We start from the raw sequence: 14,129 nt of genomic DNA on the forward strand, positions 1-14,129 counted from the left end.
AATCCAGAACCAAAAATAGCTTAAAATAATAATTAGAAAAAAATTTAAAAGAAGTTTAAGCATCATTGTATAGCATTCTTATTTACCAATATTTGAACAAGGGAGATGTGCTTAAATATACAAAGTACTTGCAGCACATAACTGTGCACATATGTTCAAAATGTATTAAGATTAGTAGTACATATAACTGCAAATGCTGCATAAAAAAGAAGCTATAAGACATGGGGGAGGAAAGAATGTCATAGCACAGATTTGCATGTAATTCTCAAACCCAGGGTACGGATCAGTAGAGGGAGGCACTTTACAGCTACTACTCCAGCCTTGGAGCTTCAGATAACCCTGGGGCATCTATCTTCCCCAAAAGGGATAGGTGGTAGATCTGGAGATCCATTGGCCATGCTTCAATTTCTACAATGTGGTATGGGAAGCCACTGCAATCCACAGTACACAGGAGGTGCTGAATCTCTGACTGGGTTCTCCAAATCCTGATACCTCTATTTGCAAGACGACCACATGGGTTCCACAGTGGTTACCTATTGTGCCAACAGATGAAAACGTAAGTATTTAGACCAAGAGAAAATTTTAGTTTCATTTCTGCTAGATGAATTTCACTTTCAGATTTGATTTGGAGTGTAGCAGAACCCCTATTTTACGAACTAATTGGGGACTTAGACATTAAAAAAATCATAAAATTGAACAAAACATTACAAAAGATATGGTGCATAAGTTGCAGTATGGTCACTGCATCTTTTTTGTCTTGTCTTTTAGAGTATTGGAAATTGCTTTGCAATAAGGTTTGAAGGCACTGGAACATGAAGGGATGTCAATTTGTTTTTCATCAACACCACCTGCATTATGTGATTATCCCCACATACACCCACCCCCCCAAAAATCAGGAAAAATGGTTCATATAGCTGGTCATATATAAAACAGTTTTTGTAAAATCAGGATTCTATTGTAGTTCAAAACAAAGGGTTTTACACACATTTATTTTGGTTTACCAATCTACCCCAAACAATTCATTGAATTGGTGACTGAGAAACTACAGAAGTCCTCTTCCTCCTCTCCTTCCCCAAAATCATGTGGAACTATAAATCTCTCTTTAAAAATAAAATCACTTGCTTTCTCATTTACTGTAATAATTTGAGGACTCTATGTACAATTTATTAATTCTGTTTTAGGTTGCGTTTTCCATATGTTTAAGCCCTTATGACTATACGGCAGTCAGCTCACTAGACAGAGCACTGGACCAAGACACCAGAGACCTGGGTTCAATTCCTGGCTCTGACAATGATTACTGGGTGACCTTGGGCAAGTCACTTCCTTCCCTGCACCTCACTTTCCCAATCTGTAAAATGGGTATAATGATCCTGACCACCTTTGTAACGCACTCTAAGATCTACTGACGAAAACTGCTGTACAAGAGCTAGGTTTTATCATCTGCACCATATCCCTGCCTGAGTGCCTGTCTCTGAATAGGATGGTTGTAAAAGATCATCAAAACCTAAACCTGAATAGATTTTGCCCAAACAAATGAGAAGGCTGAAACCTAAAAGAACCAGTTAAACCTAGCTTGTCTGCAGGGAAGGAAAGGAGCAGTAGAACTTCTCCAGGATAGGAACAAAGACTGAGGTACAGCCCTTTAAAAAAAGAGGCTGGGAACCAGAATGGATAAAAACCAGTATTTTTTTCTTTAAATTAAAAATTTAAATAGTTACTTCAAAAAAATGGTAATTGACAGCATATGTTAAGGCCAGAACTTGTTAAAATCATTTAAATTAAATACAAAAAATAGAAAGCAATACATGTTTGCTGCCAAGTTTTAAAGTTAAACCACTGAAAAGGTGGAAGTCATTGGCCAATCCCCTGTAACCTGAGTTTGCTGAAGTGCTATACCAGCTTTTGATAGCAGCCTCTTCTGCAGGTGCAGAAAGAATATTTTCTTAATTTTAGTGTATTCAGCTACTTCAACTCAATGACTGATTAATGCAAAGTTAAACTGGGAGCTGAAAAAAAGCAGGGAAGTTTTTTTCCATTTCTAATCTATGATTGCAAACTATGAGCAAGGGGATGTGATCTACTAGTTCTAAAACACTGAAAGATATGGTCATCAGAAATCAGTTCCATTAACTATTAAATACTTCCTTTAATAAATGTTATAAATACAAAACATGTTTTGATACTTTTTTTTTTTTCTTATGTAGCAAGCACATTTAAGGTAGTTTTATTTAATTAAAAATGAAACGCTGTTCTGGTGAATTGAATTTCGATCCATATCTGACACAAATCACAAGTAAAAAATTAATCTAGTAAGTAAGAAATGCATCAATTATTTTCTAACATCATGACAAACAACAGTTAATCTGAATAAATGTAAATTAAACTGAAGGAAGAAGACTGCAGAGGTCAAAGATGATTTTGGAGAAGGTCTGAGCTGAAGGAGTGTGCTCCAACAGAGGGGATTTGGAACCCTGAAAGGACACTGACCCAAATCCCAAAGAACGCTCAAGAGCGATGAGGAAACTGAGGAAGAAATGCTGTACAAGAGAGTTTCTTATTTTGCATGGATCTTTATCTCTTGTGCTGTCTAAAGTGAAGAAAAGTTATTTTAGAAATTATTTTCCAAAGCCTGTATCTATTTGCTTCAACTATCACATGTACATTAAGCTGCTATAAACCACAGTATCCAGAAGAGTGGAGTTCTGGGAAAGGGTGTGCTTAAGCTACTGGGATGTCTTGGTAGGTGATCACTGATCTTGGGTTCCCACTTCCAGAAGGGGTACCAGACAGAGTCCATGCCCAGAGAGCATGCTGGACAGGCCGGTGCCAAAGACAGACTGTCTACACTACGAGCCAGGGGCGTAATTCCCAGCTGACACACACATACTCATCTGAGCTAACATGCTAAAAACAGTAGTATAGCTGCAGTAGCACAGGAAGCAGCGACCCCAGGTTCGCCACCCCGAGCACATACTTGCATAGTTCAGGTGGCTTTTTACTCAGGGCAGCCAGCCCATGCCACCGCTGCCTATTGTACCACAGCTACGCTACTATTTTTAGTGTGCTAGCTCAGATGAAAGCTAGTGCAGAATATGACTATATAAGCCAGGAATCCCATCCCTAACTAGCAGCGTTGCTGTAGCCTCAGTGGCTGAAGCCTACCAGTGACTAAGAGGAGCTTAAAAGCCCACAGATCTGCTATTTGGATGCAAATATAGCAGCCTGGTGAGTGTCCAGCAAGGGGACCTCAACCAGGTCCGTAACATTTATTATCCAGTTCCTTCTCAACCCCATATATTTTTCTGCCAGTCTCTTCTGCTACCTCAATCCAAAATTTCCTCCCTCCTTCTCTGATTCCCCATTCTTTTTATTTCCTCTTCTTCAAAGAATGCACAGCCCTTTGGCAACTTTATAGATGTGGGGGAGAGAGAGATGGACCATTCAGGTCCGAAGCAATATCATTAACCAAAGCCAAACAACTTTATAACTCAGTCTTTCAAGGAAATCTTACTTTGAGTCTTGTTAAACTCCTACTTGGTTTAGCTGGTGATCAACAGTGCTTAGGTCTGATCTGGCTTAAAGTTTCCGACTAAAAGATGAAACTTTAAAAAAAAAAAAAAAATCAAATCACTCCAGGTTGAAACTTGGCAGACAAGTTCCCAGATCTAGACCAATACAGAAAACTTTACAAAAGCTGAACCAGTATGATTTAGTGGGTAAATATAGATATGTTTGATATTGTTTCAGACAAAATATTTAGATGAAAAGAGTGCATTTTCCTTCCTCTCATTAAAACGTCTTTAAATGTGACACTGCTCCAACTGAAGAACTGCTGTTCAAACAGTAAAGGTATATAGTATTATCCACAGCCCACAGTGGGCATCAACAGAAGAGGAACTATAAACCTTAAGGGGTTTTATCCTCCTCTCTCTGTAGGACAGCATTATACCCAGTAAGGATTGGTGTAAGTAGTATTTACAGAAACTGCTATCTGCTTAATCAATGATCTTCCTGAACTGAAGAATCTTTCCAGAAAGGCAAAATTAACACTTCACCATAGACAAGTGATATGAAAAGCAGTGGGCTTCACCACAGAAAGAGTCATTAATGGCAGTAATCCATTGAGAGTCACTGTGTCAGGCAACTAAATGTTTCTGCTTAAGTCAAGAAACCTCTTGTATCCTTTTAGCCTTGTATTACAAAATATGGGGGAGAGGGGAACTATGAAAAGTTGAAACAACGAGGAGTCCTTGTGGCACCTTAGAGACTAACAAATTAATTTCGGCATAAGCTTTCGTGGGCTAGAAGACACTTTATCAGATGCATAAGTGAAAAATATAGGAGCAGGTATAAGTACATGAAAGGATGGGGGCTGCTTTACCAAGTGTGAGATCAGTCTAACGAGATAAATCAATTAACAACAGGATACCAAGGGAGGAAAAATAACTTTTGAAGTGGTAAGAGAGTGGCTCATTACAGACAGTTGACAAGAAGGTGTTAGTAACAGTAGGGAGAAATTAGTATTGGGGAAATTACAAAACCTAAATTTAATGACCCAACCACTCCCAGTCTTTATTCAGGCTTCATCTGATGGTATTCAGTTTGCAAATTAATTCCCGTTCTCTAGCTTCACGTTGGAGTCTGTTTTTGAAGTTTTTTTGGTGAAGAATTGCCACTTTTAGGTCTGTTAATGAGTGACTAGAGAGAGATTCAAGTGTTCTCCTACTGGTTTTTGAATGTTATGATTCCTGATCTCAGATTTGTGTCCATTTATTCTTCTGCATAGAGATGGTACAGTTTGGCCAATGTACATGACAGAGGGTCATTGCTGGCATATGATGGCATATATCACATTGATAGATGTGCAGATGAATGAGCCCCGGATGGTGTGGCTGATGTAGTTTGGTCTAGTTCTTGCCCTTATGCCTTCACACTCTCCACAGAATGTTTAATTATTTAATTTGTTTTATTGAGATATTAATTTACAGCAACACCGTCTTAGGACTTAAGTACAGATGTTTATATGGCGGACTGGATGCGGCTAGAGGAGTGAGACAGGCTTTTTTGTAGAACTTGTGGCTAAAGAAAACTTTCCAAAGACAAAGCAAATGTAATTGATTTACTGCTGTCTTAAGTCTTCAGATGCACCACTCCAGTGCAGCTGCAACAGGTTCACAAGCTGCAATGAAGTGAAAACTAATTAAACTCTTGTCAGTTCTCAGTGGGCACAGTAAAAGTGACAAGAATGGAGTCACTTTCATTCATTTGCCACTTAGGAAAGCTAGCACCACCATTCAGTGGGGTGGGAGGAACTAAAAAATGAAGGCTGCGAGGAACTGGTACAGCAGCAGAAATACAACCACTACAGCAGTCAAAAACCTGAGGGAAGAAGACAGTTCCTTTGAATGGTGGGGTCTCTAAAGCTTTCATATCTACCTGCAACTGATCTATCTAGTTCTGAATGCCTGATACCTACCTCCTTTAAAAAAGCACTCTGAGAACTACTGATGAAAACACAAATTAGTATTATAAGTAAACTGCATGAATGGAAAAGGGCAGGAGTGACTAAAGAATTTAAATAACTACAGTAGAAAGGTTAAAGGAGGAGAATAAAAGAAAATATGGGAAAGGAAAGGCTTGAGAACACAATGTAGAGAAAGATGAGAGGAAAAAAGAAAAAAAAGATTCACTTTTAAAAAAATCATGGTGTAAGGAAGCAGCAGATTTCTTCAGGAAGAAATAGTAAAAAAAAAAAAAAAATAGATGTCACAAGATGAAACAGGTATGGTTCCTGAAACAACTCAAATGTTTTGTTTAATTTTACCAATTAATAATTATTTCTGTTAATACATTTTTGTGATATTTGACCAACTCATTCGCTTTATTAAGCGCTCAATTACTACACTCTAAATATACTAGATTAAGACCGGGAGAAGTCAAATATATTAAATAGATTTTTCTTCTGACCTAGTAGTAAGTTAAATGTTTTAAAATATTTATTCATATATTCCAAGGCAAGAAGGGATCATTGTGATTACCTAGTCTGACCTCCTGCATAACACAGATCACGGAACCTCTCCAAAATAATTTCTAGAGCACATCTTTTAGAAAACAGGCAATGTTGGTTTGAAAGTTGCCAGTGAACATAAGAACAGCTGTACCGGGTCAGACCAAAGGTCCATCTAGCCCAGTATCTGTCTACCGACAGTGGCCAATGCCAGGTGCCCCAGAGGGAGTGAAGCTAACAGGCAATGATCAAGTGATCTCTCTCCTGCCATTCATCTCCATCCTCTGACGAACAGAGGCTAGGGACACCATTCTTACCCATCCTGGCTAATAGCCATTTATGGACTTAGCCACCATGAATTTATCCAGTTCCCTTTTAAACACTGTTATAGTCCTAGCCTTCACAACCTCCTCAGATAAGGAGTTCCACAAGTTGACTGTGCGGTGTGTGAAGAAGAACTTCCTTTTATTTGTTTTAAACCTGCTGCCTATTAATTTCATTTGGTGACCCCTAGTCCTTGTATTATGGGAATAAGTAAATAACTTTTCCTTATCCACTTTCTCATCATCACTCATGATTTTATATACCTCTATCATATCCCCCCTTAGTCTTCTCTTTTCCAAGCTGAAGAGTCCTAGCCTCTTTAATCTTTCCTCGTATGGGACCCTCTCCAAACCCCTAATCATTTTAGTTGACCTTTTCTGAACCTTTTCTAGTGCTAGAATATCTTTTTTGAGGTGAGGAGACCACATCTGTACACAGTATTCGAGGTGTGGGCGTACCATAGATTTATATAAGGGCAATAATATATTCTCAGTCTTATTCTCTATCCCCTTTATAATGATTCCTAACATCCTGTTTGCTTTTTTGACCACCTCTGCACACTGCGTGGACATTTTCAGAGAACTATCCACGATGACTCCAAGATCTTTTTCCTGAAAATTTATTCAGATTGCATTCTTACACACAGCTATATTGGATGTAATTTGTACTTATCTGTGACAAAAAAAAATAATCAGCCCCAAGCTTCAGATTTATTAGAGGAGACCTCAGGGTATGAAAAATGTAAAAGCAAGACTACAGACACTGTTTCTTCAATTTGGAATTTCTGTTTTTTGAACATCTGTCTTTTATTTGGTGTTTTTGTGCACATTGATCTTTAGACTTTACAAATTATTCTCTATCATTTTGTGGAAAGTTGTTCCTGCATCTTTAGTGAGATGATTCAATGTGTGTTTCCATGACCGTTCTAAACTTCTTTTGAATAAAAGTACAGTAGTTTGACTCTTATTATAGGATAAAAGTTAAAATATTCAGGGAAGATTGGATGTAGTATTGAGCACTGTGCAGGCTGGTTTGAATAGTAGGATTTCGGATGGGATTTCAGGTAGTTGAAAGCAGCTATCAATTCCCCCCTCATTCTTCTCTTCTGCAGACTAAACAATCCCAGTTCCCTCAGCCGCTACTCACAAGTCATGTACTCCAGCCCCGTAATCATTTTTGTTGCCCTCCGCTGGACTATCTCCAATTTATCCACATCCTTCTTGTAGTGTGGGGCCCAAAACTGGACACAGTACTCCAGATGAGGCCTCACCAATGTCGAATAGAGGGGAAGGATCACTCCCTCCATCTGCGGGCAATTCCCTACTTATACAGCCCAAAATGCCATTAGCCTTCTTGGCAACAAAGGCACACTGTTGACTCATATCCAGCTTCTTGTCCACTGTAACCCCTAGGTCCTATTCTGCAAAACTGCTGCCTAGTCATTCAGTCCCTAGTCTGTAGCCGTGCCTGGGATTCTTCCATCCTAAGTGAAGGACTCTGCACTTGTCCTTGCTGAACCTCATCAGATTTCTTTTGGCCCAATCCTCTAATTTGTCTAGGCCCCTCTGCATGCTATCCCTACCCTCCAGCGTATCTACCAGTCCTCCCAGTTTAGTGTCATCGGCAAACTTGCTAGGGGTGCAATCCACGGCATCCTCCAGATCATTAATGAAGATATTGAACAAAACTGGCCCCAGGACCGACCCTTGGGGCACTCCGCTTGATACCGGCTGCCAACTAGACATGGAGCCACTGATCACTACCTGTTGAGCCCGACGATCTAGCCAGCTTTCTATCCACCTTGTAGTCCATTCTTCTTTAACTTCCCTGGCAAGAATACTGTGGTAGACCATATCAAACGCTTTGCTAAAGTCAAGGAATAACATCCACTGCTTCCCCTCATCCACAGAGCCAGATTTTATGGGGTCCCAGGGGCTTCTGTATAGCTTTAGGTTAATCTTTCTATCTTCCCAATGGGACTCAGTGCTCAGTCTAGAAGATACCAGGAGAGATGCTTAGTTTTGCAGTTCTCAAACTGTGGATTTGTGTCTCCACAGATAACATGCTTGTTAACAGCAAAAATATTTTTAAATAAATAAATAAATAAATATCTAGAGGCGAGAAATAACAGGCCTCAACTCTATTGTCCCTCTGCAAATTTGTGTACACAGAGTCAATCCCTTACCTCTCTCTGAAAGTGCAAAGTTTCAAAAAGATCAATGGATAGAAGACTGTTAGGGGCAGAATAGATCTGGACAAGGAGAAGTAGTATGGAGATAAATGTGCGAAGGGAGGGACAGGCAGTAGAAACAAAAAGTGAAACTGTTTGAGCAGCATATTCCAAAAGTCGTGAGGGTCTTTCTGAGTGTAGCCTTCATTGAAGAAATAAATGTTTGCTGATGATGTTTTAAATAAGGTCACACCACTGAACTGGAGGAAGTCATTTAAGCACTTGGATTCAGAGACTGTTGAAGTGATAATCTCACTTTTAATAGCAGTAGCTTCTTCTGCCGGTGTAAAAAGAAAATTTTCTTCCTTTGGACTAATTCATTCCAAATCATTTGGGACCTGAAAAAGCAGGAAACCTTGTTTTTCTTTTTCAGATTATGAACAAACAGGAAAATGAAGGTGAAGATGACTGAGTCAGCTGCAGAAGCCAATATTTTACGTTTCTCACGTCAACCTGGCTGACACGGTCAATTTAATTTTTGTTTTTTTAAATATTTCATTTAACTATTTTAGTTAAACAATTTAACAAAAATGAACCTATTTTAAAAAACCTGAATGTTTAACTAAAAATTAATATGCTTGTTTTGTTAAAATATGATGTTTGCTGTTGAAGAAAAAAATCCAGAATACATAACGTTGGTGTTTTAGTTAAATAAAACAATTTAAATGTCTGTCTGGTGATGTTCTCCTCCTAATACAGCATAGCAAGAAAATCCTCCTAATATTAATGATTAACCTCCCAATGACTTCATAAATATCTGCTTCAATTACCTTTTGGGAAATTAAATACCCAATCATTCATTTTCTGATATAGCTGTAAAACTAATCTGAAAAGTTTTCAAAATAAATCACTTTAAAAATGTATAGTGTGTACCTTCTAAAAATGAAGCCTACATCTATCTCTGAGTTGTGAAGAATATGTATTAAGTTTATAACAACCAGCAAGAATGCACTTTTATGTAGAAATCCATGATTAAATTGAGTCTTCCTGACTAGTGATTTAAATCTATTTGATTTAAATCAAATCCACCCTGCATCAAACCTAGAGGGGGAGACTACACCTGGCTGAAAAAGAAGCCTGATGAGAGGCAACTGGGACAGCAAAGAGACAGGGACCAGGGAAAAGGAGTCGGGGGTGAGGGGGAGAGTAGAAGAGAACTGGGACAGGGCAGAAGGGGTCAAACTTGGAGGCGAAGAGACAGAAAAGCAAGCTCACAAATACACATTCCCCTCCAGAGTCTGGAATGAAATCCAAGATTTCTGAGTATCACCATTCCTCTACCGAGAGCAAATAACCATGAGACCCACCGACAGTGTCTCATATCACTCTCTGCTGCTGTCCACACAGCAGCAAAAGTCTGTGTTGTGGCTCTAAAGGTTCCAACCCTGCTGATGATCCATGTGGATGTCAATATGACTCCACATGGTGGAATGCCTACTTGTTAAGTTTGGCTTTTTTTTTTTTTTAAATTAGACTATTAGGTACATTAAGGTTGTGAAGTCAAACATTCAGAAGTTAGGAAATGCCAATACGATTCCTATGGGCATCTTTATTTTAGCTCCCTTGTGCATATGCATTATTACACAATCATATACCATTTATTCTACAGGACCCCTGCCTCATTCCGTGCACAAAATGGATCATGCTCTGGGGATCAATCAGGGTTATGTAGTAAAAGAGGCTGTTGCTATTAGGACCCCCTACCTCATTTGTTGCAGAAGTGAGAAGGTGTGTAAGGAATGAGGAAGGGGATCATAAAAGAGAAAGGATGGTCTCGTGGTTAAGGCAGCTGAATTCTGCCCTAGAAAAGTGGTGTCTGTCCCTGTCACTGCCACAAAATTGCTATGCAATGCTAGGAATGTCATGTAAACCAAACTTTTCAGAGGTGGTCACTATGTATTTCTCATTTTCTGGGTATCCAACTTGATACTCCAGGGTCTAACTTACATGAGTGCTGAGCACTCACAGCTGCAGCTGAAATCAATGGGAGCTCTGCCTGAATATATAAAAATGCTATATAATGCCAAGTACTCTGAAAAATCTGGTCCTAGGTGTCCAAATTGGGTACCCATAATCAGTGGAAATGTTTGACCTTAATCTCTCTCAGCTCTCCACCTGTAAAATGCAGACACTACAACAACCTCTCAATTCCTGGGGTGTTGTGAAGATAAATTAGTTAATATCTGTGAAGCGATGAGATATTATAAACACCACAGAAAAGCCCATGATGAACTTAACCATCACACCAATACACACACACACACACACACACACACCCCGCCCCCAAGATGGGTAAGTAAAAATTTTTTATGACCCATTCATAAGCCAACCCTATAATTCAGGGGCAGGCAAACTTTGGCTCCCAGTGCATCAGGATAAGCTGCTGGTGGGCTGAGACCGTTTGTTTACCTCAAGCATCTTCAGGCATAGAGGTTAACCTAAGTCAGCATTTCTCTAATTGTGCTCCACAGAACACAGGTGATGTGAATAGGTGTTCCATGAAAGAATCGTAATTTAAAAAAGTCTTAAATTTTTTTTTAATTTTAAATTTGGCATATTTGTAGCATAATTTACAACTCTTTTTGAATGACTATAATTTAACATAAAACTCTTTTTCCGGTTATTGATAGATCTCGTATTGAATATCACGGCGTAAAGAGAACGAGGCACGCAAGCATGTTGACGTCTACCCCTTTCGGGCACATTTTAGTTAGTGATGTCATACCCCTTCCACTTGAGGCTGCACAAACTGCAGCAGTATGCACATCATTCTCTTTATGCCACGTTGAATACAACATATTCACTCAATACATTCAAGCCTGCGGGTCTTTACCGTGTGTGCGATAAGCACAACTAAACTAGCTTCGCTCGAAACAATATAAATATTTTGATAAACAAAATTTGACAAAAATCAGTATTTCTAAATATTGTTACTAAACCTAATCACCATGGATTTGTGGCTAAAAGAAGCAACTTTGAAACGAAAAGCAAGTTCTTCTGGTACTCCAACTGTGGCTCAAATAAACGAGCAAAAATACTGTGACACTTCAAAGTGAGGATGAACAATCGCAGTCTTTTGTTGCCGAAAAATCTGTTAGTACCAGCAAGTTATCTAAGGTGAAAGCATTTTCACCAAAGTATATCAAAAAAACAAGCAGCAGCAGGTGTTAAAAGACTGAAATGAAAGTATGATTAAAGTTATTTGTCTTTTGGATTTACGTGTGTTGGAAATAAAGATGTTCCTGATGCACAGTAAGTCGTGCGCAACAAAATACTAGCAAACAGTTCATTGGCTCCTGCTAAACTTCGTAGGCATTTGGAAACCAAACATGCTGAATACAAAGACAAAGATATACGTTTTTTCAAGAGGCAGCGTGACTTACTTGGAAATTGTAAACTTTCGATGATTAAAATTGCTAAAACAGACAATGAAAGTGCAACAGAGGCATCTTACCGAGTAAGTTACCATACAGCCCTCGCCGGAGAAGCTCACACTATTGGAGAAACGCTTATCAAGCCTTACGCAAAAGATATTGTAATGTGCATGTCGAGAGAGCAGTCTTGTAAAAAAAATTGATGCTGTACAGTTGTGAAATAATACTGTTGCATGCTGTATTAAAGATCTTGTCGATGACATAGAAAAAAAGAGCTAGTTTGCCGACTGAAAATGTGTCATGAGTATTCATTGCCGCTAGATGAGCCCACTGATGTTTCAGGACTCTCTGTGCTACTAGTATTTGTCCAATACAGATTTAATAATATTATTGAAGAGGACCTACTCTTATGTGAATCTCTGCAAAGCAACATGATTGGAGAAGAAATATTCAACTGCATCAACAATTTTATCAGAAAGCATGAAATTAGTTGGGGAAAACGTATTGATGTATGTACTGACGGTGCTAGGGCAATGATCGGGAAGATGAAGGGAGCTGTAACGCAAATCATAAGTGTGGCACCAGAAAGCACTAAGACCCGTTGTGTTCGACACAGACAAGCACTCGCAGTTAAAAAAAATCAGCATATCTGAAAATTGTGCTCGATGAAGCAGTACAAATTACCAATTTTGTCAAATCTTGACCACTTCAGGTTACTTAGAATTTTGTGAGAGGAAATGGGTAGTCAGCACAAAAAGCTTTTTTTACATACGGAAGTGAGGAGGCTATCCAGAGGAAAAGTGCTTATGAGGCTTTTTGAGCTTCGTAGTGAACTACTGGTATTCTTCACTTCAGATAATTCAGGACGAAAATTTAATGACTGTCTGACAAATTCCACGTGACTAATGAGACTTGCATATCTTGCACATATTTTTGCAAAATTAAAATGAAATTAATCTGTCGCTGCAAGGAAAAAATGTGACCATTTTTACTACAATGGATAAAATTTCGTCGTTAAAAAATAAACTGGAATTCTGGGCATCTTGTGTAGAACAGAATAACTTCGACTGCTTCCCTACAGTATATGAATTTCTGACTGAAAAAATTCTACAGTCCATGAAGAAGTTTCTAGCACCATGTTACAGCACTTACGTGACTTGCAGGCCTCTTTATTAGAATATTTTCGTACAACTACTGATGATAATTCTTGGGTTCAAAATCCGTTTGTAATTACAGCCAAACCAGTCAGTTTTACTGCGCATGATTATGAAGGCCTAACTGACTTAATTTCTGACTCTGACTTGAAACAAAAGTTTAAGGATCTTCCACTGAATAATTTTTGGAGCAGCCTAGTAGAAGAGTACCCTAATGGGGCTAAGCATGCAGTTCGAGTGCTCCTTCCTTTTGCTACAACTTATTTGTGTGAGACGGGATTTTCGTATTATACTGCAACGAAAACCAAATATAGGAATAGACTTGATGCTGCGCCTGACATAAGGAATCAACTTTCCAGCATTATTCCTAATATTAAGCAAATCTGTGATAGAAAAACGCAGAAACACCAACCCCATTAAATCAAAATTTGTTTTTCTGTTTATAAATAGATTTTCCTAGTAAAAATCTACTTTAGTGTCTGTGTATATATAAAAACAGGATTTTTTAAGTAGAACACTGTTTTTAATTTTGACTCTTGCACTTCATTTTTGTACTACTTTATACACGCTTTCCCATTAGAAATTGGGAGTTCAAGTTATTTAAAATTTGTATTTTTTGCTTTGTTTTATAAAATAAAATATACTTGAGCATAAATAATGCAATTTTTTATTTGACAACCAAACAACTATAAAATAATATTATAAGTGTTCTTTAATAGGCTAAAAAGTGTTCCATGGCCAAAAAAGTTTGGGAAACACTGACCTAAGTAAACTAAGTGTCCCGGCCCGACAGAGGCTTACCTTGACAGGCCAGAACAGCAACTGGTCGGGAATTTTTTTTTGGGGGGGGGGGGGGGGACGAAGAGAAGCTGGGGGTCAGGGGAATAACCCCTTTGACCACCCTCCACATGACCCCATCCTAGCCTGGGGGCCCCCCTACACTCTCCCCACCTCATCCCTTCCCATCTTAGCTGCTGTGGGCCAGGAGAGGATGTCTCTGGCCTGGCCGCAGCCTGCTCTGGCGGGCCAGGGTGGGCAGA

At 38.9% G+C, this 14,129-nt stretch overlaps 1 pseudogene; it reads left to right on the forward strand.

Moving 5' to 3' along the window:
• Positions 1-11,509: 11,509 nt before the first annotated feature.
• Positions 11,510-13,509, forward strand: LOC123361693 (annotated as a pseudogene).
• The last annotated feature ends 620 nt before the right edge of the window (positions 13,510-14,129 follow it).

Source organism: Mauremys mutica, chromosome 1, assembly GCF_020497125.1.
Source record: "Mauremys mutica isolate MM-2020 ecotype Southern chromosome 1, ASM2049712v1, whole genome shotgun sequence".
NCBI lineage: Eukaryota > Metazoa > Chordata > Testudines > Geoemydidae > Mauremys > Mauremys mutica.